The 23,750-nt window shown below is 38.9% G+C and overlaps 1 long non-coding RNA gene across 1 annotated transcript in view; it reads left to right on the top strand.

Moving 5' to 3' along the window:
• LOC133235672 (uncharacterized) overlaps nucleotides 1-22,246 on the top strand; it is a 703,684-nt gene extending 681,438 nt beyond the window's left edge. Inside the window, exon 8 of the long non-coding RNA XR_009732619.1 lies at nucleotides 22,192-22,246. This is a non-coding gene — a long non-coding RNA (uncharacterized LOC133235672). The remainder of the gene's footprint in view (nucleotides 1-22,191) is intronic.
• The last annotated feature ends 1,504 nt before the right edge of the window (nucleotides 22,247-23,750 follow it).

The following is a 23,750-nucleotide window of genomic DNA, read 5'->3' as shown; positions in this document are numbered from 1 at the left end:
ATGAGGTGGCCAAAGTATTGGAGTTTCAGCTTCAGCATCAGTCCTTCCAAGGAACACCCAGGACTGATCTCCTTCAGAATGGACTGGTTGGATCTCCTTGCAGTCCAAGGGACTCTCAAGAGTCTTCTCCAACACCACAGTTCAAAAGCATCAATTCTTCGGCACTCAGCTTTCTTCACAGTCCAACTCTCACATCCATACATGACAACAGGAAAAACCATAGCCTTGACTAGACGGACCTTTGTTGAAAAGTAATGTCTCTGCTTTTCAATATGCTATCTAGGTTGGTCAAAACTTTTCTTCCAAGGAGTAAGCATCTTTTAATTTCATGGCTGCAGTCACCATCTGCAGTGATTTTGGAGCCCCCCAGAATAAAGTCTGACACTGTTTCCACTGTTTCCCCATCTATTTCCCATGAAATGATGGGACTAGATGCCATGATCTTCGTTTTCTGAATGTTGAATTTTAAACCAACTGTTTCATTCTCCTCTTTCACTTTCATCAAGAGACTTTTTAGTTCCTCTTCACTTTCTGCCATAAGGGTGGTGTCGTCTGCATATCTGAGGTTATTGATATTTCCCCCAGCAATCTTGATTCCAGCCTGTGCTTCTTCCAGCCCAGCGTTTCTCATGATGTACTCTGCATAGAAGTTAAATAAGCAGGGTGACAATATACAGCCTTGAAGTACTCCTTTTCCTATTTGGAACCAGTCTGTTGTTCCAGTTCTAACTGTTGCTTCCTGACCTGTATATAGGTGTCTCAAGAGGCAGGTCAGGTGGTCTGGTATTCCAATCTCTTTCAGAATTTTCCACAGTTTATTGTAATCCACACAGTCAAAGGCTTTGGCATAGTCAATAAAGCAGAAATAGATGTTTTTCTGGAACTCTCTTGCTTTTTCCATGATCCAGCCAATGTTGGCAATTTGATCTCTGGTTCCTCTGCCTTTTCTAAAACCAGCTTGAACATCTGGAATTTCGTGGTTCACGTATTGCTGAAGCAATTTTGAGCATTACTTTACTAGTGTGTGAGATGAGTGCAATTGTGCGGTAGTTTGAGCATTCTTCAGCATTGCCTTTCTTTGGGATTGGAATGAAAACTGACCTTTTCCAGTCCTGTGGCCACTGCTGAGTTTTCCAAATTTGCTGGCATATTGAGTGCAGCACTTTAACAGCATCATCTTTCAGGATTTGAAATAGCTCCACTGGAATTCCATCACCTCCACCGGCTTTGTTCATAGTGATGCTTTCGGAGGCCCACTTGACTTCACATTCCAGGATGTCTGGCTGTAGGTAAGTGATCACACCATCATGATTATCTGGGTCGTGAAGATCTTTTTTGTACAGTTCTTCTGTGTATTCTTGCCACCTCTTCTTAATATCTTCTGCTTTTGTTAGGTCCATACCATTTCTGTCCTTTATCAAGCCCATCTTTGCATGAAATGTTCCCTTGGTATCTCTAATTTCCTTGAAGAGATCTCTAGGCTTCCCCATTCTGTTGTTTTCCTCTATTTCTTTGCATTGATTGCTGAGGAAGGCTTTCTTATCTCTTCTTGTTATTCTTTGGAACTCTGCATTCAGATGCTTATATCTTTCCTTTTCTCCTTTGCTTTTCTCTTCTCTTCTTTTCACAGCTATTTGCAAGGCCTCCTCAGACAGCCATTTTGCTTTTTTACATTTTTTTCCATGGGGATGGTCCTGATCCCTGTCTCCTGTATAATGTCGTGAACCTCCGTCCATAGTTCATCAGGCACTCTATCAGATCTAGTCCCTTAAATCTATTTCTCACTTCCACTGTATAATCATAAGGGATTTGATTTAGTCATATCTGAATGATCTAGTGGTTTTCCCTACTTTCTTCAATTTAAGTCTGAATTTGGCAATAAGGAGTTCATGATCTCAGCCAGAGTCAGCTCCCGGTCTTATTTTTGCTGACTGTATAGAGCTTCTCCATCTTTGGCTGCAAAGAGTATAATCAATCTGATTTTGGTGTTTACCTTCTGGTGATGTCCATGTGTAGAGTCTTCTCTTGTGTTGTTGGAAGAGGGTGTTTGCTATGACCAGTGCCTTCTCTTGGCAAAACTCTATCAGCCTCTGCTCTGCTTCATTCTGTACTCCAAGGCCAAATTTGCCTGTTAGTCCAGGTGTTTCTTGACTTCCTAGTTTTGCATTCCAGTCCCGTATAATGAAAAGGACATCTTTTTTGGGTGTTAGTTCTAAAAGGTCTTGTGGGTCTTCATACAACCATTCAACTTCAGCTTCATCAGCGTTACTGGTTGGGGCATAGGCTTGGACTACTGTGATATTGAATGGTTTGCCTTAGAAATGAACAGAGATCATTGTGTTGTTTTTGAGATTGCATCCAAATACTGTATTCGGACTCTTTTGTTGACCATGATGGCTACTCCATTTCTTCTGAGGGATTCCTGCCCGCAGTAGTAGATATAATGGTCATCTGAGTTAAATTCACTCATTCCAGTCCATTTTAGTTCACTGATTCCTAGAATGTCGACATTCACTCTTGTCGTCTCCTGTTTGACCACTTCCAATTTGCCTTGATCCATGGACCTAACATTCCAGGTTCCTAGGCAACATTGCTCTTTACAGCATTGGACCTTGCTTCTATCACCAGCCGCATCCACAACTGGGCATTGTTTTTGCTTTGGCTCCATCCCTTCATTCTTTCTGGAGTTATTTCTCCACTAATCTCCAGTAGCATATTGGGCACCTACCGACCCGGGGAGTTCCCCTTTCAGTATCCTATTTTTGCCTTTTCACACTATTCATGGGGTTCTCAAGGCAAGAATACTGAAGTGGTTTGCATTCCCTTTCCTGTGGACCACATTCTGTCAGACCTCTCCACGGTGACCTGCCCATCTTGGGTGGCCCCACAGGCATGGCTTAGTTTCATTGAGTTGGACAAGGCTGTGGTCCGTGTGATCAGATTGGCTAGTTTTCTGTGATTATGGTTTCAGTGTGTCTGCCTTCTGATGCCCTCTCGCAACACCTACCATCTTATTTAGGTTTCTCTTACCTTGAACATGGGTATCTCTTCATGGCTGCTGCAGCTGGTACAATGGCATACATTTGTTGTGCTGATAGTATGTGCCAGGAATTGAGGCTGGGGATACAGATAGGAACCATTTATGACAGATTTATTATTTCTATTTTCTGTTATTTTTTTTTGGAGTATATTTGCTGTGCACTGCTCTGTCACTTTCTGCTGTACAGCAAAGCGAGTCAGCCATGCATATGCATGGCTTTTTTGGATTTCATTCCCGTTGAGGTTACGGCAGAGAACCGAGTAGAGTTCCCTGCACTCTGCAGTATGTTCTCATTAGTTATCTGTCTTTATACATAGCATCAATAGTGTATGTATGTCCCAGTCTTTCTATTCATCCCGCCACCCTTCCTTACCCCTTGGTGCCCATGCATTTGTTCTCTACATCTGTGTCTCTGTTTCTGCTTTGCAAGTCAGATCATCTGTGGCACTTCTCTAGATTCCACATATATGCATTAATATATGTTTTTCCCTTTCCAGGTTACTTCACTCTGTATAATATTTTCTAGGTCTATCTACATCTCTGCAAATGATACAATTTCATTTCTTTTTATGCCGAGTAACATTCCACTGTACATATGTGCCACGTCTTCTTTCTCCATTCATCTGTTGATGGACATTTAATTTGCTTCCATGCCCTTCTTTTGTAAATAGTGCTGCAGTGAACAGTGGGGTGCAATGTATCTTTTTGAATTATTGTTTTCTGTGGCTTTATGCACAGGAGTGGGGTTGCTGGGTCATATGGTAGTTCTATTTTTAGTTTTTTAAGGAACCTCCATACTGTTCTCCCTGGTGGCTGTTATCAGCTTACATTCCCACCCGCGGTGCAAGAGGGTTCCCTTTTCTCCATACACTCTCCAGAATTTACCATTTGTACATATTTTGATAGTGACCCTACTGATCTGTGATACCTCATTGTAGTTTTGATTTGCATTTCTCTAATAATTAGTGATGTTGAGCATCTTTTTATGTGTTCGTTGGCCATCCACATGTCTTGTTTGGAGAAATGTGTATTTAGGTCTTCTGCTTATCTTTTGATTGGTTTGTTTTGTTTTTTAGATATTGAACTGCATGAGCTGTTTGTATATTTTGGAGATTAAGCCTTTGTCAGCTGCTTCATTTGAAAATATTTCCTCCCACTCTGAAAGTTGTCGTCTTGTCTTGTTTATGGTTTCCTTTGCTGTGCAAAAGGTTTTAAGTTTAATTAGGTCCCATTTGTTTGTTTTTCTTTTCATTACTGTAGGAGGTCAGTCCAAAAAGATCTTGTTATGATTTATGTCAAAGAGTGTTCTGCCTCTATTTTCCTCCAAGAGTTTTATAGTGTCTGGACTTACATTTAGGTCTTTAACCCATTTTGAAGTTTTTGGGTTTTTTCCTGTGTATATGATGTTATGACAGATTTTAAACACAGTTTTCGGAGCATCATACTTCACAATTAAGATGGGCAAACCAAAACTATCCAAAAAAGAGAAACCAGAGTATTCAGGAAAGGGACAGATATTAAAAGCATGTGTCACCTATACAAACAAAACAATTATTTTGTACAGTAATCAACATGAATGGTGAGAATACTCAGATGAATAAATCATTTTCCCATGAATTAGTGGGAAATTTGAGACAGATGGACAGGTGTACCCACAGCTGTGAGTACAGAATAAAAAGTAAACAGCTCTCCCTGAGGATTCTAAACAGTGGCATTTGAACTGAGTCTTTAAAAGAAAAATACGGGTCACTTGGCAGATAAAGGAAAGGCAAGTGTTTCAGTGTACCTTGGAGGAAGGATATAGACCAGGGTATATTATGTAATAGAATGGGGTTCACAGGCAGTAAATAGATACAGGAAAGAGATGAGAAAATGCCAGATAGGCCAGATCATGGAGGTTTGGATGACATTTTAAAGGGCTTGGACTTTCCCTATCAGTAGCTTGGAACCACTAACAGTGTTGGAAAGGAGGAAATAATGTAGACGTTTGTATTAAAAAATAAAATTACAGATGCTGAAAGCCCTATAAAGACAATACAATGTAATAATTGTCTCTACAGTGTTATATATTATTAAAATATATGTGTGATTTGAGTCCTGAACCATGAATAGGGGTAGAAATGTATTTTAAAAGGTGGCCAGAACTCTCTGACAAGGTTAGGTTGAGCTGAAATATGGATGATAAGAAGTTGGTCCATTAAGGCCAGGAAGAGGCACACGTGCAAAGGCCCTAAGTAAGGACAGAGTTGGGCATGTTTGAGGGTCAGAAAGATGGTCAGTGGGACTAGATCACACGAGAGAAGGTGGGAGGGGCAGAGCACCCGGTCAGAAAGCTCAGTTAGACCCATTCCCATAGTCTTTCGCATCATGTAAGAAGTGGGGACTTTTTTCCTAAGTCCAGTGGGAAGCATGTTAAGGGTTTTTTTGACTGCCACCTGCAGCAGCTATGTGGGAAGGAGATTATAAATAGGCTGGAGTATAGTACAAGTTGAGTAGTTGTTGGGGAATCTTGTTGGATTATCCTGACTGCAGATGAGACTATTTGCAGAAGAATTGAAAAGAACTAGATTTCACTGGAGTGTATGTTGGAAGAAAAGCTGAGAGAATGTATTGTGGTTGGTTATGAGAGCTGAGATAAAAGAAAGAGTCAAGTATCAGTCCTAGATTTTCACTCACTAAATAGAGGAGCATTTGTACTTCCTGTAATGGGAACAATGAGGACAGGAAGAGACTCACAAAGAAAAAGAGAGTTCTGATTACCCTCACTAAATGAAATTCCTATTTTAGCTCTCCAAAAAGAACTATTGACTAGACAGCTAAACATCACAGTTTAGAGTTTAGAGAAGTCAGGACTCAAGACACACATTTAAGATATTTATTGATTATAATTAATGTCTTGAAAACATATGCAATCATCTAAGAGAAAGTGTAGATAGAGCAGAGTTGAAGCTTAGGACCCGACCATGAGGTGTTTCAACAATTAGAGGTTAAATGAACTGATAAGGGGGAAGAGATAAGCTTGAAAAGCAGTCCCTGAACACATGGAAAATCAAGTGAATGTTGCTTTAAGAACACCAAAGAGGAAAGAATGCTCCAGGAAGGAAGGAAGGAACCACCCTTTCAAATGATGCTTGAGAATTCAAGTAAAAAGAGAACAGAAGTTGAATTTCTCCATGTGAAGGTCAAGTTCACCTTGACAAGAGCCCAGTGTGGATTGATTTTTTTAAAAAGAAAGAAAAATTTGGGACAAGAGAAAGAGTAACTATAGATATTGCCTAAGAAGTTTTCCTTTGAAGACAGTAGAACAGTAGGGTTGTAGATGGAAGGAAATTTGAGGATAAGCAATGTAAATTAAGGAGGTTGACACTGGAACATTATTTGTTTGTTGGTGGAAACAAATCAAAACCAAAGGGAAGGACAAAATGAATGGTGCTGAAAGGAAGGAGCTTGATTGCAGGACTACATCATCGAGAGGGCAAGAGGGTCTGGGATACAGAGAACAAAAGAAGCAGCTGCTCTTAACATTAACTCTATATCTTAGAGAAGCTTTTTAAAAAGGTTAATGAAAGTGGAAAAACATTCATTTATAAGATGAATAAGATTTAAGATCCAATATGTACCATGGTTTTTAGAATTGAATAATTGAGATTTGCTAGGAGAGACGAACTTAAGTGTTCTCCCAAAAAAATGAATTTTCAAAAGAAAAGAAAGGTAAATATATGGGGTGATGGATGTACTAATTAACCTGAAGGCAGAATCCTTTCACAATGTATACATATATCAATCATTATTTTAAATAACTTACAATTTTGTCAATTATACCTCAATAAAGCTGTTAAAAAATGGAGGCAGTGAGTGAGATTACAGCTCTAAGTAGGTTGATTTAAGAAGGTTTTAAGATATGGAGGGGAAAATGGTTCCCACGTTGGAGAAAGAAATATTTGAAAACAATTAAGCAGTAACAATTATTAGAAAGCTCTTCCTTGCTTGGAATCAGAATTCACTTTCTTCTTTACAGTATCATAAATTTAGACTCATACATCATCAAGTATGGTGTAGATAGCAAAATATTACACCCTTCACTGTGGATGGTAATTCTATTGATTTTGACCAAGAGTGCTTTAAATACACATGAATTTACAACAGATTATTTGGAGCTTGTTTAATATGGGTCAGATAAAATTCCGTATTTTTCATGTTTGTTAATGTTAATTTAGATCACCTTAAAAGTGAAAGTGAAAGTCGATCAGTCGTATCCAACTATTTGCGACCCCATGGGCTACACAGTCCATGGAATTCTCCAGGCCAGAATACTGAAGTGGATAGCCCATCCCTTCTCCAGGGGATCTTCCCTACCCAGGAATTGAATGGGGATCTCCTACATTGCAGGCAGATTCTTTACCAGCTGAGCTACCAGGGAAGCCCTTTATTTGGGGTTTAATTTACTAGAGAGTAGCTTAAAAGTGTATTTGTATCTATTAATTTTCAACTGTTAAATCTATTTTATCTCAATAATTTTGTATTAGTAACTTAGAATTTTGCCTCTTTAATCCAAAATACTGACTGTCCTTTCAGTTTTGAGATGTCTTATATCTTCTTCTCAATCAGTGATTCCTCAATCTTTGGTCTCAGAAGAAAAAAATATTTGACTTATTTTTTTCTCTTAATACGTTTGTCTTTTATTGAACAGTCAACATTTTCCTGATTATTAGAATCAACTTTAGGCTTCCTCAAATCGGTTTGTAATCTCCTTCCTATGACCAGTGCATTTTCTTGGCAAAACTCTATTAGTCTTTGCCCTGCTTCATTCTGTATTCAAAGGCCAAATTTGCCTGTTACTCCAGGTGTTTCTTAACTTCCTACTTTTGCATTCCAGTTCCCTATAATGAAAACGACATCTTTTTTGGATGTTAATTCTAAAAGGTCTTGTAGGTCTTCATAGAACTATGCAACTTCAGCTTCTTCAGCGTTACTGGTTGGGGCATAGACTTGGATTACCGTGATATTGAATGGTTTGCCTTGGAAATGAACAGAGATCATTCTGTCGTTTTTGAGATTGCATCCAAGTACTGCATTTCGAACTCTTTTGTTGACCATTATAGCTACTGCACTTCTTCTAAGGGATTCCTGCTCACAGTAGTATATATAATGGTCATCTGAGTTAAATTCACCCATTCCAGTCCATTGTAGTTCACTGATTCCTAGAATGTCAACGTTCAATGTTTCCATCTCCTGTTTGACCACTTCCAATTTGCCTTGATCCATGGACCTGACATTCCAGGTTCCTATGCAATATTGCTCTTTACAGCATTGGACCTTGCTTCTATCACCAGTCACATCCACAACTGGGCGTTGTTTTTGCTTTGGGTCCATCCCTTCATTCTTTCTGGAGTTATTTCTCCACTGATCTCCAGTAGCATATTGGGCACCTACTGACCTGGAGAGTTCCTCTTTCAGTATCCTATCATTTTGCCTTTTCATACTGTTCATGGGGTTCTCAAGGCAAGAATACTGAAGTGGTTTGCCATTCCCTTCTCCAATGGACCATATTCTGTCAGACCTCTCCACCATGACCTGCCCATCTTGGGGTGGCCCCACAGGCATGGCTTAGTTTCATTGAGTTAGACAAGGCTGTGGTCCTAGTGTGATTAGATTGACTAGTTTTCTGTGTTTATGGTTTCAGTGTGTCAGCCCTCTGATGCCCTCTTGCAACACCTACCATCTTACTTGGGTTTCTCTTACCTTGGACATGGGGTATCTCTTCACGGCTGCTCCAGCAAAGCACAGCCACTGCTCCTTACCTTGGACGAGGGGTATCTCCTTACCACTGTGCCTCCTGACCTTGACATGGAATAGTTCCTGACATCACCAGATGGTCAACACCTAAATCAGACTGATTATATTCTTTGCAGCCAAAAATGGAGATGCTCTATACAATCAACAAAAACAAGACCACAGGAGCTGACTGTGGCTGAGATCATGAACTCCTTATTGCCAAATTCAGACTTAAATTGAAGAAAGTAGGGAAAACCACTAGACCATTCAGGTATGACCTAAATCAAATCCCTTATGGTTATACAATGGAAGTGAGAAATAGATTTAAGGGACTAGATCTGATAGAGTGCCTGATGAACTATGGTCAGAGGTTCGAACATTGTACAGGAGACAGGGATCAAGACCATCCCCATGGAAAAGAAATGCAAAAAAGCAAAATGGCTGTCTGGGGAGGCCTTACAAATAGCTGTGAAAAGAAGAGAAGCAAAAAGCAAAGGAGAAAAGGAAAGATATAAGCATCTGAATGCAGAGTTCCAAAGAATAGCAAGAAAAGATAAGAAAGCCTTCCTCAGCAATCAATGCAAAGAAATAGAGGAAAACAATAGAATGGGGAAGACTAGAGATCTCTTCAAGAAAATTAGAGATACCAAGGGAACATTTCAGGCAAAGATGGGTATGATAAAGGATAGAAATGGTATGGACCTAACAGAAGCAGAAGATATTAAGAAGAGGTGGCAAGAATACACAGAAGAACTGTACAAAAAAGATCTTCACGACCCAGATAATCACAATGGTGTGATCACTCACCTAGAGCCAGACATCCTGGAATGTGAAGTCAAGTGGGCCTTAGAAAGCATCACTATGAACAAAGCTAGTGGAGGTGATGGAATTCCAGTGGAGCTATTTCAAATCGTGAAAGATGATGCTGTGAAAGTGCAGCACTCAATATGCCAGCAAATTTGGAAAATGCAGCAGTGGCCACAGGACTGGAAAAGGTCAGTTTTCATTCCAATCCCAAAGAAAGGCAATGCCGAAGAATGCTTAAACTACCGCACAATTGCACTCATCTCACACGCTAGTAAAGTAATGCTCAAAATTCTCCAAGCCAGGCTTCAGCAATACGTGAACTGCGAACTTCCCGATGTTCAAGCTGGTTTTAGAAAAGACAGAGGAACCAGAGACCAAATTGCCAACATTGGCTGGATCATGGAAAAAGCAAGAGAGTTCCAGAAAAACATCTATTTCTGCTTTATTGACTATGCCAAAGCCTTTGACTGTGTGGATCACAATAAACTGTGGAAAATTCTGAAAGGGATGGGAATACCAGACCACCTGATCTGCCTCTTGAGAAACCTATATGCAGGTCAGGAAGCAACAGTTAGAACTGGACATGGAACAACAGACTGGTTCCAAATAGGAAAAGGAGTACTTCAAGGCTGTATATTGTCACCCTGCTTATTTAACTTCTATGCAGAGTACATCATGAGAAACGCTGGGCTGGAAGAAGCACAGGCTGGAATCAAGATTGCCGGAATAAGTATCAATAACCTCAGATATGCAGACGACACCACCCTTATGGCAGAAAGTGAAGAGGAACTAAAAAGCCTCTGGATGAAAGTGAAAGAGGAGAATGAGACAGTTGGTTTAAAATTCAACATTCAGAAAACGAAGATCATGGCATCTGGTCCCATCACTTCATGGGAAATAGATGGGCGAACAGTGGAAACAGTGTCAGACTTTATTTTGGGGGGCTTCAAAATCACTGCAGATGGTGACTGCAGCCATGAAATTAAAAGACGCTTACTCCTTGGAAGGAAAGTTATGACCAACCTAGATAGCATATTGAAAAGCAGAGACATTACTTTGCCAACAAAGGTCCGTCTAGTCAAGGCTATGGTTTTTCCTGTGGTCATGTATGGATGTGAGAGTTGGACTGTGAGAGAAGCTGAGCATCAAAGAATTTATGCTTTTGAACTGTGGTGTTGGAGAAGACTCTTGAGAGTCCCTTGGACTGCAAGGAGATCCAACCAGTCCATTCTGAAGGAGATCAGCCTTGGGATTTCTTTGGAAGGAATGATGCTAAAGCTGAAACTCCAGTACTTTGGCCACCTCATGTGAAGAGTTGACTCATTGGAAAAGACTCTGATGCTGGGAGGGATTGGGGGTAGGAGGAGAAGGGGACTACAGAGGATGAGATGGCTGGATGTCATCACTGGCATGATGGACGTGAGTCTGAGTGAACTCCGGGAGTTGGTGATAGACAGGGAGGCCTGGTGTGCTGCGATTCACAGAGTTGCAAAGAGTTGGACACGACTGAGTGACTGGACTAAACTGAACTGAATCTCCTTCCTGAATACCAAGACAAGTCTGCCTCCCTTGTATATCATGTTGCACTCTTGTTCATCCTTATTTCTGAAATATTTTATTTATTGAACATACAGAACGTTAAAAATCCTGACTCCAAAACAAGATTCCTCTATGATAACACTAGGCTCTGTACACATCTCCTTCTCCTCTTTCTGTTTGTCAATATCTACAGAACCACATGTACTTCTGAGAAGACACTCATCATTGTCAAAGCAGAATCTTTTAGACTATGTTTAAAAGATCACATTTATAATTCCTCTGCAGTGTAGTCTTGAGTGTATGAAGTCAGGTTTTGAGTAGCTGTCTGAATATCCCAATATTGTCTTCTCCCATCATTACTCATTTCAAAATATGCTGGCTTCTCTTTCCAAAGTTCCAGCACAGCTTCCCATTCTTCCACGGGATCAGATTTAATTGTTTATTCTATTGCATCCTCTGTTTCTGAGCCATGAAATTTGTTTTCTTTCTTGTTTCACAGAAATATCAAGTCAGTGCCTCCTATTTTAGGTTTTGATAATACTTATTTCCAACAGTAATTTCTATAAGGGTCATTCTAATCTAAATTGTGGTGTGGTAACAAACAGCCCTTAAAACCTCAATGGCTTACCACAACCAAAATTCATCTCTTACGTAAGAAAAGTCCACTGTGTACTGGGCAGCTCTTCAAGGTATCTGAATTCCATGGAGTGAGTCAGACAGTCCAGTGGCTTCTATCTCATGACACCACCCATGTTGCTGCTACCTGTCTCTTCAAACTCAATATCACCCAACCTGATCCATGACACCGCCTTCCCTAACCCAATCCATCAAACCTACATTTGATGTTCCTATATGTTTGATGTTCCTATATCAAACCTATATGTTCCTGTATAGAGCTATGGGATCCATCATTTAGGCAATTGAAGGCAAAAACTTGCAGCATTTTTATTATTCTCTGTCTCTGGGTATGTAAGGGTCTCTTTGACTCCTATATAATCAGTGATACACTATTTAACAATCAGTTCTCCAGAAAGAAATGTTTATATGTTTACATTTATCATACATTTTGCTGGGCTTCCCTGGTGGCTTGGACAGTAAAGAATCTGCTTGCAATGTGAGAGACCCAGGTTTGATCCCTGGGTTAGGAAGATCCCCTGGAGAAGGGAATGGCAACCCACTCCAGTATTCTTGCCTGGAGAATTCCGTGGACAGAGGAGCCTGGCAAGCTGTAGTTCATGGGGTCACAAAGAGTCTGACACAACTGAGCGACTAACACACACATACACATTTTATTAATATAAAGAATATGTAGGGACTTCCCTGGTAGTCCAATGGTTAGGGCTCTATACTTCCTCTGCAGGAGACCTGGGTTCAATTCCCGGTCAGTAAACTAGGATCCCACATGCCATGTGGCACAGCCAAAAAAAAAAAAAAAAATTTAGAAAAAGAATGTATAGTACACAACTTACAATGATAAGCCAATGAATTCTCATAAAATGTTTTGATTTTGCAAAACTCTTGGTTCCATAGCCAACTTAAGGTTGAAACTAACAAGTAACTCAGATACATATGTTGGTTGATAGTTTGCCTTGCATTAAAGAGAAAAGATAAGAGTGAAACAACACAGATATATGTCAGAATTTCATTCTTTTATCAGTGATGTGAATGACTTCTTTGCTGAATCAGATAACTGTTTTCACATCCTGGAGAAATAGTTCCTCAATTTTGTGTGATATTCACAATGAAATATCTGCAGGCATGATATACTTCTAAAAATAATCTGCATTATTAACATTTTCTCCATCACTTTCTTAAGTCTGCAAAATCAGCAAGATAATAAAGCAAGCTCAATCAGCAAGATCAAATGCTATAAATCATATAGCATTTGACAATTACCAAGGAATAAATACTTCTCTGATTTCAAGCTACCAGTGTGACATAACTGAATACAGGGTTGAAAAATATTTGCACAGTAACACACCATTTGATATTTCCCATAGAAACACAATAGACATAAATAGCCTTGAGAGCATCAGATCAGATGAGATCAGATCAGTCCCTCAGTCGTGTCTGACTCTTTGTGAGCCCATGAATCGCAGCACACCAGGCCTCCCTGTCCATTACCAACTCCCAGAGTTAACTCAGACTCATGTCCATCGAGTCAGTGATGCCATCCAGCCATCTCATCCTCTGTCGTCCCCTTCTCCTCTTGCCCCCAATCCCTCCCAGCATCCGAGTCTTTTCCAATGAGTCAACTCTTTGCATGAGGTGGCCAAAGTACTGGAGTTTCAGCTTTAGCATCATTCCTTCCAAAGAAATCCCAGGGCTGATCTCCTTCAGAATGGACTGGCTGGATCTCCTTGCAGTCCAAGGGACTCTCAAGAGTCTTCTCCAACACCACAGTTCAAAGCATCAATTCTTCAGCGCTCAGCTTTCTTCACAGTCCAACTCTCACATCCATACATGACCACAGGAAAAACCATAGCCTTGACTAGACAAACCTTTGTTGGCAAAGTAATGTCTCTGCTTTTGAATATGCTATCTAGGTTGGTCAAAACTTTCCTTCCAAGGGGTAAGTGTCTTTTAATTTCATGGCTGCAGTCACCATCTGCAGTGATTTTGAAGCCCCCAAAAATAAAGTCTGACACTGTTTCCACTGTTTGCCCATCTATTTCCCATGAAGTGATGGGACCAGATGCCATGATCTTCATTTTCTGAATGTTGAGCTTTAAGCCAACTTTTCCCCTCTCCACTTTCACTTTCATCCAGAGGCTTTTTAGTTCCTCTTCACTTTCTGCCGTAAAGGTGGTGTCATCTGCATATCTGAGGTTATTGATATTTCTCCCAGCAATCTTGATTCCAGCTTGTGTTTCTTCCAGTCCAGCATTTCTCATGATGTACTCTGCATAGAAGTTAAATAAACAGGGTGACAATATACAGCCGTGATGAACTCCTTTTCCTATTTGGAACCAGTCTGTTGTCCCATGTCCAGTTCTAACTATTGCTTCCTGACCTGCATACAAATTTCTCAAGAGGCAGATCAGGTGGTCTGGTATTCCCATCTCTTTCAGAATTTTCCACAGTTTATTGTGATCCACACAGTCAAAGGCTTTGGCATAGTCAATAAAGCAGAAATAGATGTTTTTCTGGAACTCTCTTGCTTTTTCCATGATCCAGCCAATGTTGGCAATTTGGTCTCTGGTTCCTCTGTCTTTTCTAAAACCAGCTTGAACATCAGGAAGTTCACGGTTCACATATTGCTGAAGCCTGGCTTGGAGAATTTTGAGTATTACTTTACTAGCGTGTGAGATGAGTGCAATTGTGCGGTAGTTTGAGCATTCTTCAACATTGCCTTTCTTTGGGATTGGAATGAAAACTGACCTTTTCCAGTCCTGTGGCCACTGCTGAGTTTTCCAAATTTGCTGGCATATTGAGTACAGGACTTTCACAGCATCATCTTTCAGGATTTAGAATAGCTCCACTGGAATTCCACCACCTCCACTAGCTTTGTTCATAGTGATGCTTTCTAAGGCCCACTTGACTTCACATTCCAGGATGTCTGGCTCTAGGTCAGTGATCACACCATCATGATATCTGGGTCGTGAAGATCTTTTTGTACAGTTCTTCTGTGTATTCTTGCCATCTCTTCTTAATATCTCCTGCTTCTGTTAGGTCCAGGTAATAGTTAAACATAGTAAAATAGAGGCTTAGGAATTAATTCCTGTTGAATATTTGTTAACTTTGTTTTAATATAATTAATTACAAGTTGATATAATTTAATTTTTGAAAACCATGCTTAACAGGCAACTAACAAAATTACTCAAAATTTAATCACTGGCTCTTGTAAACCAGTACGTACCAACTCCAGCACTCTACTACAAACAGGAGTTGATTCTACTAAAAAATCTTACAAATCAGTTGACTTCTCTCCATTTCTGACACCTTCACCCTAGCCTAAATTGTCATTGCTTTTTATTAGCCCCTTAAAATATCCTCTTGTTTTTCTAGATCTACACTTAATTTTTCCCAAATTATTCTTCAAACTTCAACCAGAGTCATTTTTAAATGCCAATATAACCATGTTTTCCAACATATTCATTAATTTATCTGTTCAGCAAATGACTGTTGAGTTGTGTGTCCCAGACACTACTTCAGTTTTTAGTTGACTAAGGTAAACATGAACAAAAGACAAAAACTCTTGGCTCATGAAGAATCCATTTTCCTGGGAAGATACAGACAGTACTGGCAGACCTCAGAGATACTGAAGTTTTGATTCCAGACCACTGCAGTAATGGGAATACCATCCTAAAGTGAGTCATATGACTTTGTCTCTCACTGCATATAACATTATATTTACATTACACTGTAGTCTACTGTGTGCAATAACGCTGTCTTAAAAAACAATCTACATACCTTAATTTTAAAATAATGCTTTTGAAAATAAATAATAAAGGTTGACTTACTTGACACAGGGTTGCCACAAACCTTCAGTTTGTTAAAAAAAAAAAATGCAACATTTATGAAGTGCAGTGAAGCAAAGCACAATAAATAGAGAATGAGGATGGTTTGCACAGTCGTCCCTCACTATCTGGGACAGATTGGTTCCAGGAGCCCCGACAGATACCAGAATCTGCAGATTCTGAAATCCCTTACATGAAATGGTGCCGCCTTTGCATATAACCTAGGCATACCCTTCTGTATTCTTTCAATCATTGCTAGATTACTTGTAATACCTCATTCTATGTAAATAGTTATAAATACAATGTAAATTGCTGTGTAAATAGTTGTAAATATTCTGTGTAACTAGTTACTGGCAAATTCAAGTTTCCCTTTTCAAGACTTGTTCAATTTTTTTTCCCCAAGTATTTTCAGTCTGCAGTTGGTTGAATCCACAGATGCAGAACCCAAGGATACAAAGTAATAAAGTGTACATCAGAAGGCAGTGAATGCTACAAGGTGGGGTAGGGGAGTGCAAAGCAGGATAAGGTAGAGATGGCAGGGAATTCTGGTCCTCAGGTCATGCCTCATAGACAAGGGGAGATTTGAGCAAGGATTTGACAAAGGTAAGGGTGCATCCATTTGGATTAAGCAAGAGGAGGAAATAGCCAGTGGACACAGGGAGCCCAGTGTAGCTAGAATAGATTGAGCAGGGGGAGGTGGTAAAGAAAAAAAATTTAGTCAGGGACTGACAGTGGATATGCTATAGAAGGTCTCGTACGTCATTGCATGGACTTCAACTTTCACTCCACCTGAAGCCCAGGCCCAAGATGTGTTTTGAAAAGCAGCGTATCAGACTTTTCAAGTAGATCACACTTGCTTAAAGCCTTCAGCTGCTCCTCTTGCTCTTCAGGTAGAGTCTAGTGTTCTTCATGTCCCGGATAATATGACCTTTGTGCCATGTGCTCGTCCTCACCTCCTGCTACTGTCTCTGCTTTCTTCCTGTAGGTCTATTAAATCAAGTACACACTGTCAGACACTCACAACTGTCCGAACTTCTCCTCCATAATATCAATACCTATCATATTAAAATGATCGCTTTTGATTTTGTGATTAATTGTTGGTCATATAGGTTGCCTACCTCCACTGCTACTCTCTGCTAGAAAAGAAAGTTGGTTCAAACAGGGCAAGTGTCTCTGCTGCCGTTCACTGATCTATCTCAAAGAATTAGACCAGGGTTTGGCACAAATATTTGTTGACTTACTAAATGAATGTCTTATGTATTAATCTATTCCAAGCATTTAACTTAAGTTCTGTCTCAGGATATACATTCTGTAATTTTTTGATGGAATGAATAGGTAGCCAAACACAGGATGTATGGATGAATCGATGATTGAATGAGTGAAAAGAAAGAATAAATGAATGAATGACCTATGTCATTCTGTATTCCCAGTTGCTCTTTACTCACTAAGTCATGTCTGACTGTTTTGTGACCCCATTGACTGTAACCCACCTGTCTTCTCTGTCCATCAGATTTTCAGGCAAGAATAGTGAAATGGGTTGCCATTTCCTTCTCCAAGGGATCTTCCTGACCCAGGGATCAAATCCACATCTCCTGATTGGCAGGTGGGTTCTCTAGTACTTCCATCAGAGAAGCCCGTATTCCCAGTACTGAACCCAAAGTCTGGTTCATGGTAGGCATTCTGTATTTTTTTAATAAATAGATGATAGGATGGATAGGTAATTTAATGAGTGAATTAAAGTCAGTGTATAAATGAATGAAGCATCTTTAATAAAATTAGAAGGGTTTCTATCCTCCAAGAAGAATATCTCTTTTGCCCAGAGGGGGTCACTTGATCAGCCCATTAGTTCTCTACTTGGTTTTCTGCCATGGATATATTTTGAAGAACATTTTTATTAGTTTTGGAGTCACTTGCAAGGGACTCTTGAATTCTCTTTTGGCTCGCCTGCATTCTTGTTCACACCTGACCTGCCATAGTTTGCGGATCTCCCTGGTTTCCTTACTTGGGCCACATTTCCAAGTGTCCCTTTGATCTCTGGCACATACTTTTGCTAGGCTTCCAATAAGGTGTTTTGAAACAGTCTCCAGATTTCCTGTGGCTTATTGACTTTTTAAATTATTCCTTTCATTTGTTTTTCCTACCCAGTGCCTACACTTGTTCTTAGATTCCCTTTATAAAATTGAGTAACCACACGATATATAAATTTTCTCTCCGAGCCCAGAATGGTCTCAGTGTTGTGATCATTCAGAGACACTTTTTCTTCCAGGTCTTGCCCACCACTCAATCCAAGTCTAAAATATTTTCCTTCCTTAATAATTCTAAAAGACATTTTTCTAAGAGGAGGTCATTTATCTTATCCAATAAGCTTATATTCCTATTTCTAATCTACATGTGAACTGCAAATAAATTAGTCTCTGAGAAAGTACAGAGAAAGAGAATGCTGTGTCTGTGTGTTGTAGAATGAATATGTGTGTCTCATTATACAGTGTGTACACACACATAAATGTGTGTGTTTGTGTACACTGTATAATTAACAGTTACTTTAAAAATCATCTCATTTATTTCTAACTAGGAAAGTCTCTAGTCATGATTGCTCTTCTGGCAGAAACCGAAATCTATTCAAATAGATGTCATTAGATGATTTTGGGTTCCCATCTGCAGAGGTGAAATGCTACTTTGTTCCTTCTTTGTCATATTTTCACCTTCCAAGTGCTATTTGAAGGTAGAGTTCAACAACCTAGTAGAAGTAGGAATCATTTAACATAACGAAAAACTAGCTTTCACATTTTTTTGCCCAGGCATTTCATCAGTCAGAATTTTTCCTACTAAAGATGTTTATTTTCAACCATTTCTTGCTTTATTTGGCTAAAAGGTACGTTCTTTGCTACATTTAATAGCCATGTGTATGCTACCCAAAGTAGAGATCACAGAGTTTTCATCTGCAGATTTTTACCAGACTACAGTGAACCAAAGAACATGTTAGAAATTTGACCCTAGAGTGTATATATACTTCTTGCAAATATTTTAGCAGACTGGCTGGTCTTCAAAACTTTTATATGATAAAACACTTACATAGTCAGTGTTTATTCAGATTATAGATTGTGGTGTGAATGTAATAGATTGTGTTTTAAATAGCAAAAACTGAAAATGTGCCTTTTTCCACCTCAAACTTTTGGCTTGTTCAAGTAATAATGAAGAAGCTTTAAAAATTTGGTGATATGTTTTCCATCCCTGATATTGGCATATGCACATAATTATCTTTTTTTTTTTTCTTTTTGATGCAATTTCATTATTTGTCATGCTGGCCGTGGTGCACCAATAAAGCCAAAATATCATATTAGAATTCATGACAGTTTTCACATTGTATTATCAATATGTGGAAATAATTGTCTGCTCTGAGATTAAATTACATTATTGTGTATCTTTTTCATGCCTAATAAATAATGATGGATGGCTTTTATTTTCATCACCACCTGCAACCATTTAGTCACCCCTTGATTGTTGAAGATAAAATAATAAAAGGCAAGTGTTATGTTGCAAGCAGAAGAATGTAGTCAAAACAGTTGTATGTTCCTTGCTTTCATTTGCATTATTTTAGTCCCTAAAGAGCAATGCATGGTGGTCTATAAAAGAGATCAACCCGGGGGAAACCTAGAAATCAGTTTCCATAAATGAGGAGAGAAGGATGTGGGAAAATATTTTTTTTTTTCTGGTAGAACAATAATTATTTCTTAGTGCACGATTCTTAATCTGAAAATGAGTTTTTTGTTCTGCTGTGCAAATCAGTTACGTGCAATTAGAATGCAAAGCAGAGGCACATCTTACTGTTTAGCCTTTTTAAAATAGAAATGAAAACAGCCCGGAAATTGTAGCAAAGTTGAACATGCATGCTAGGTGATTTTGAAATCCAAAGACGTAAAACTATGCATAATAAAAAGGCTACTCTAAACTCATTACACTTTTTGAAATTGGCAATTGGGAGGCTTAATTTTAAAATTCCTACTTGCATGTTTGGGAACTTATTAACTGTATTTCTAATGGTCAGTTGCCTTGCCGGCGTGTTTTAGGTATGTTTTGTTTGTTCTCCTGTGTATAATTCCATTGCCTCATCATTCAGTTTTATCTATGTCTGACCCGTTCGGGTTTTTCTTTTAATTGTTCAATGTTCTGCTTAAACAAAATTGATTCATCTTTTTTGGTGAAACTTTGGAACTGAAATTATAATCAGCAATGCTTTGAGTTTTCAGGGGGAAAGAAACACCTCTGAGTTTTATGATCCTCATATATTTCATCTCTGAAGAATGTCAGACATTTTTTTTTATAAAATAAATAGACGATGTTTATAATGGAAACTAGTCATTTGATCTTTTCAGTTAAAACAGTGAGGTAAGAAAGCAAACTGTAGACAAAATCTTTCTTGATATTTGGTTATGAGTCACAGGCTGACTCTACAGAACCTTTTCACATGATCGGCTGTTATCTTTAAATCAAAAGATGACAATCTTCTCAGGCACGGCAGAGACTCGCACCAAAATCCAGAGGTAATCCTATCAAATGTCAAGTTACTGCAGAAAAGTGGCTTGAAAAATTGGCCAACGGTCCATTATTTGACGAACCCCAAGTGAACATTGAGGTTTATGGAGTCTGTCTTTCACTGGGCATTCTATTAATGCCCTTCCCAATTGTTTTAGAGCATTGATTTAAAAAGAGCACAGAAGCCCTTCCCTTGTTATGGCTGTTTTGTTACCTGACTGCCCATCTCCCTTTATAATAAAATGGCATGAATAAAATGATAATAAACATAATTTTATTAGTATCATTACTCATTGCAGAAAGTACATATTTACATCCCCTACAAGAAGAAAAAGAAGCTGAGAGCTTGCTTCCTTCACATTTGAGAGAGCCGTGCTAAAGTCACAGGTTTTCTAGATTCTCTGCGCCTGCAAGGAATTTTGTGTTTGCAGCCTGGGAGGCAAATTCATTTGCAGTGGTTCATATGTATGTATCCTCTTTTGAGGGTCAAGATTTTACTTGGCCTGGGAAAACACCTTAAAAGACCAAGCCTGCAAAGCAAACTTGCATAAAAGCTACCCAAAAGTTATAACTGGGACGTCTCTCTGCAGACACAACACTAGACACCATAAAGAAAGTAAGATTCAGCACATGCTGTGTAACTCTTCTGTTTAGAAGCCCCTGCTGCTCATCGGCCCTCTCTGTGTTCTCTGCAAGTCCTGAGAACCCAAGGCTTTACCCAAATATACCTAGTCCCAAAATTGCAGTTTCACTCCCTGGCAAACAGAAAGTTCTAGAATGACAGCCTCATGGGATAATTTTATTTTTCTCTTGTGTTATCTCTTGTCTGTTCTGATTTTCTTCAGCCAAAGTCTTCCTGACTTGACCTAGCAAAAAAAGAAAACAGAAAATATGTTGGAGAAACTGTACCATACATACCCAAAATGGAAATATTGAACTAGCTCCATTAAAATAAATCATTCTTCGTGCTGTAATCCTTCTTCTTTTTTTTTTTTTTAATTTCACACTTTCTGTTCTCCTAGTGGTTTGCTAATTCTAATAATGTTTCTCAAGTCCGTGCTTTGTATATGAAGACCTTCAGAAGTTTTAAATTCATATCAAAATTATTAACTTTCTTGGCTTACATATTTGCAAGAGAGAGAAGTATGAGCAAAATACTTACATCCATGCATGCACTAAAATACCGTAACCTGAAAACCCGCCCCCTGTTAACAGTTAATAGTTCAGTGCTCTGGATTTAGCGCAGTTACTCTGCGCTTCTCAGAAAAAACATTTTGAAGGAAAAAAACACACTTTCGGCTAATAAAATTTATGTTAGAATGACAACAAAATGTCAACATCTTTGAAGTGTTTTGAGCACTTTTGATGTTTAAAAAATATATACACAATTTGAGAATTTGTAGGCAGTGTACCTATTTACAATTGTAATTTTTAACATCCGAGGTCGGGGGGATCAGTTTGTCTGAAATATAGACAAATGTTCACAGCATTAACACCAGCAAAGTCATTTTGGACTAAGATTCTTAAAATAAACGTACTCACTGAGCAGTAAATATTTGTCCAATTGGATATTCTAAATGTTAAAATCCGTTAGTCATTTTTTTTAATTTATTTTTTTATTGAAGGATAATTGCTCTACAGAATTTTGTTGTTTTCTGTCAAACCTCAGCATGAATCATTTTGGTTGAACTCATGCAGCACAATGAGATTGCTTTCACTTTTCCAGCAGGCATCTAAAGTCACGTTAGGGCTTAACAACTAGTCCTGGATTCCAGAAAATACTGTGAGGGAAGGAAAAACAGACTCTTTGGCTGGAGTTGTGGAAGGAGGGTGGAACCTTATGAATTAGATGACTACATAAAACGTAGGCAATTTTATTTTGGCAACAAATTCAGGCTTTTGCATTGGGCTTGGATTTTTTTTTTCACACTCTTAATTCAAATACATGTCTACAGTTCACCTAGAAAAAGAAAGATTCTTACCCATCTGCAGAGCACAGTTTAACTAATAAGTACTTGTTCCATTTTTATCTTTCAGATTAAAGTACCATGAGCTTAAAAACTCTGCAAGCTATAAGATCTGCCCCAAGGTAAGTGACTAGGATCACGGAGTAATAACTCAAAGATGAGCTCAGATCATGTCCAAATTCATGAGAAGAGAAGCACATGTTTGATGAATAGTTGAGATGATGTCATAGATCAGCTTTGGTGGAGTGTCTAGTGTTCTCAATCATACTCAAAATATTATTTAAAACACCTAGAAAATAGCACCTTGAGGGTGGTAATTTCTCAGGTGAAATAGTGCCCCAAACTTATCAAAATGTTTCATTAGCTAGACATTTATTTGGAAACTGTGAACCAGTAGAAAGGCTGGTGAAATTTATGGCATCTTCCATTGAGCCAGTTGACTTTCTTTAGCAATAATAGGGACCCTAATAATGGGCTCTAATCTGCCAGTCCAGACCAAGGACAATTTGATGTAGCTCCATGGTAGCATATTTTAAGCTTTTTTTGAAGTTCAGGAAGACATCTTTCAGAATCCGCCAGTACTTCAGAAGCATGGCTCGCCAAACCAATCAATCTAGTACAAAGTTTGTTTTTAGATTCCGAGTTCCTTGTTACTGCTTTGTAAGCAGATGTCTTCAAAGATATAATATGGTGAAGAGATTATGTGATTTTTGGGTGTAGCAGTTCTGCCAGTTATAATTAAAAGGGCCAACATCCAAGTTTTGTTTTCTTTATAAACACTGTGGAGTGTGTCAGTGGCCGATCTAAAATTACCCACAGAAGAGTGTGCGTTCTCTTCTTTAGCACAAGATAATGAAGATGGTGTGTGAAATGCGCCATGGTTATAATAAGCTGGTGGACTTGTGGTCCTACGCGCAAACTTGTCCAAATGTAATTATAAGAGTTTTAAGAGAATTGTTGCTTCCTAAACTGACTAGTCAAGTGACTCAAAAGTTAATATCACCAAATTAACAAACTGACTTTGAAGGTCTACAATTGTACCTAGAAAATAGCTACTTGGAAGTAATCATCCTTTTTTACAGGGAAGCAATATCTTTTAGAGGCATCTCAATGCAAGGGGTGCCTATTTAGCATTCTCTGTAGATACTGCTTCTAGAAAGGTGTAGTGGATCTAAACATGAAAAGCCACAAAGAGCTGGGCTCCCACGTCTTTTTCTCATGCATGGAGGAGAGAGGGCCAGTATGAACCTGCTCTGTTGTTTACATGTTTGGAAAGGTGTGATTGCCAGGCTCCCCCGCCTGAATCACAAGGGCAAGAAATCAGACTGAGGCCCAGAATTTTGACAGGGAATGTCTCAAGATGATTATTTAATTGTAAGCCTCTATACCACTGGTTTTTATATACAGAGAGGAAAAAAAAAATCAGGGTAAAGCTTGGAGCCATCAACATATAATTCTTTCAGGATTTGGGAGATAGTCTAAGAAAGATGGCATCCATGCTTGAGATCTGTGTAAATCAGGGAGGCTGAAGACATCTTTCTCCTTTCTGTTTGGAGTACACATCTTCAAAAATTCTGTGGAGAAACTGAAATGTAGGAATGTTGTTCCAGTAATGAGAACCGAGGGATC

The sequence above is a fragment of the Bos javanicus genome, chromosome 22, assembly GCF_032452875.1.
Source record: "Bos javanicus breed banteng chromosome 22, ARS-OSU_banteng_1.0, whole genome shotgun sequence".
Taxonomy (NCBI): Eukaryota; Metazoa; Chordata; class Mammalia; order Artiodactyla; family Bovidae; genus Bos; species Bos javanicus.
Note: the sequence above shows the minus strand (reverse complement) of the source record. Positions and strands in the feature narration are given on the sequence as shown.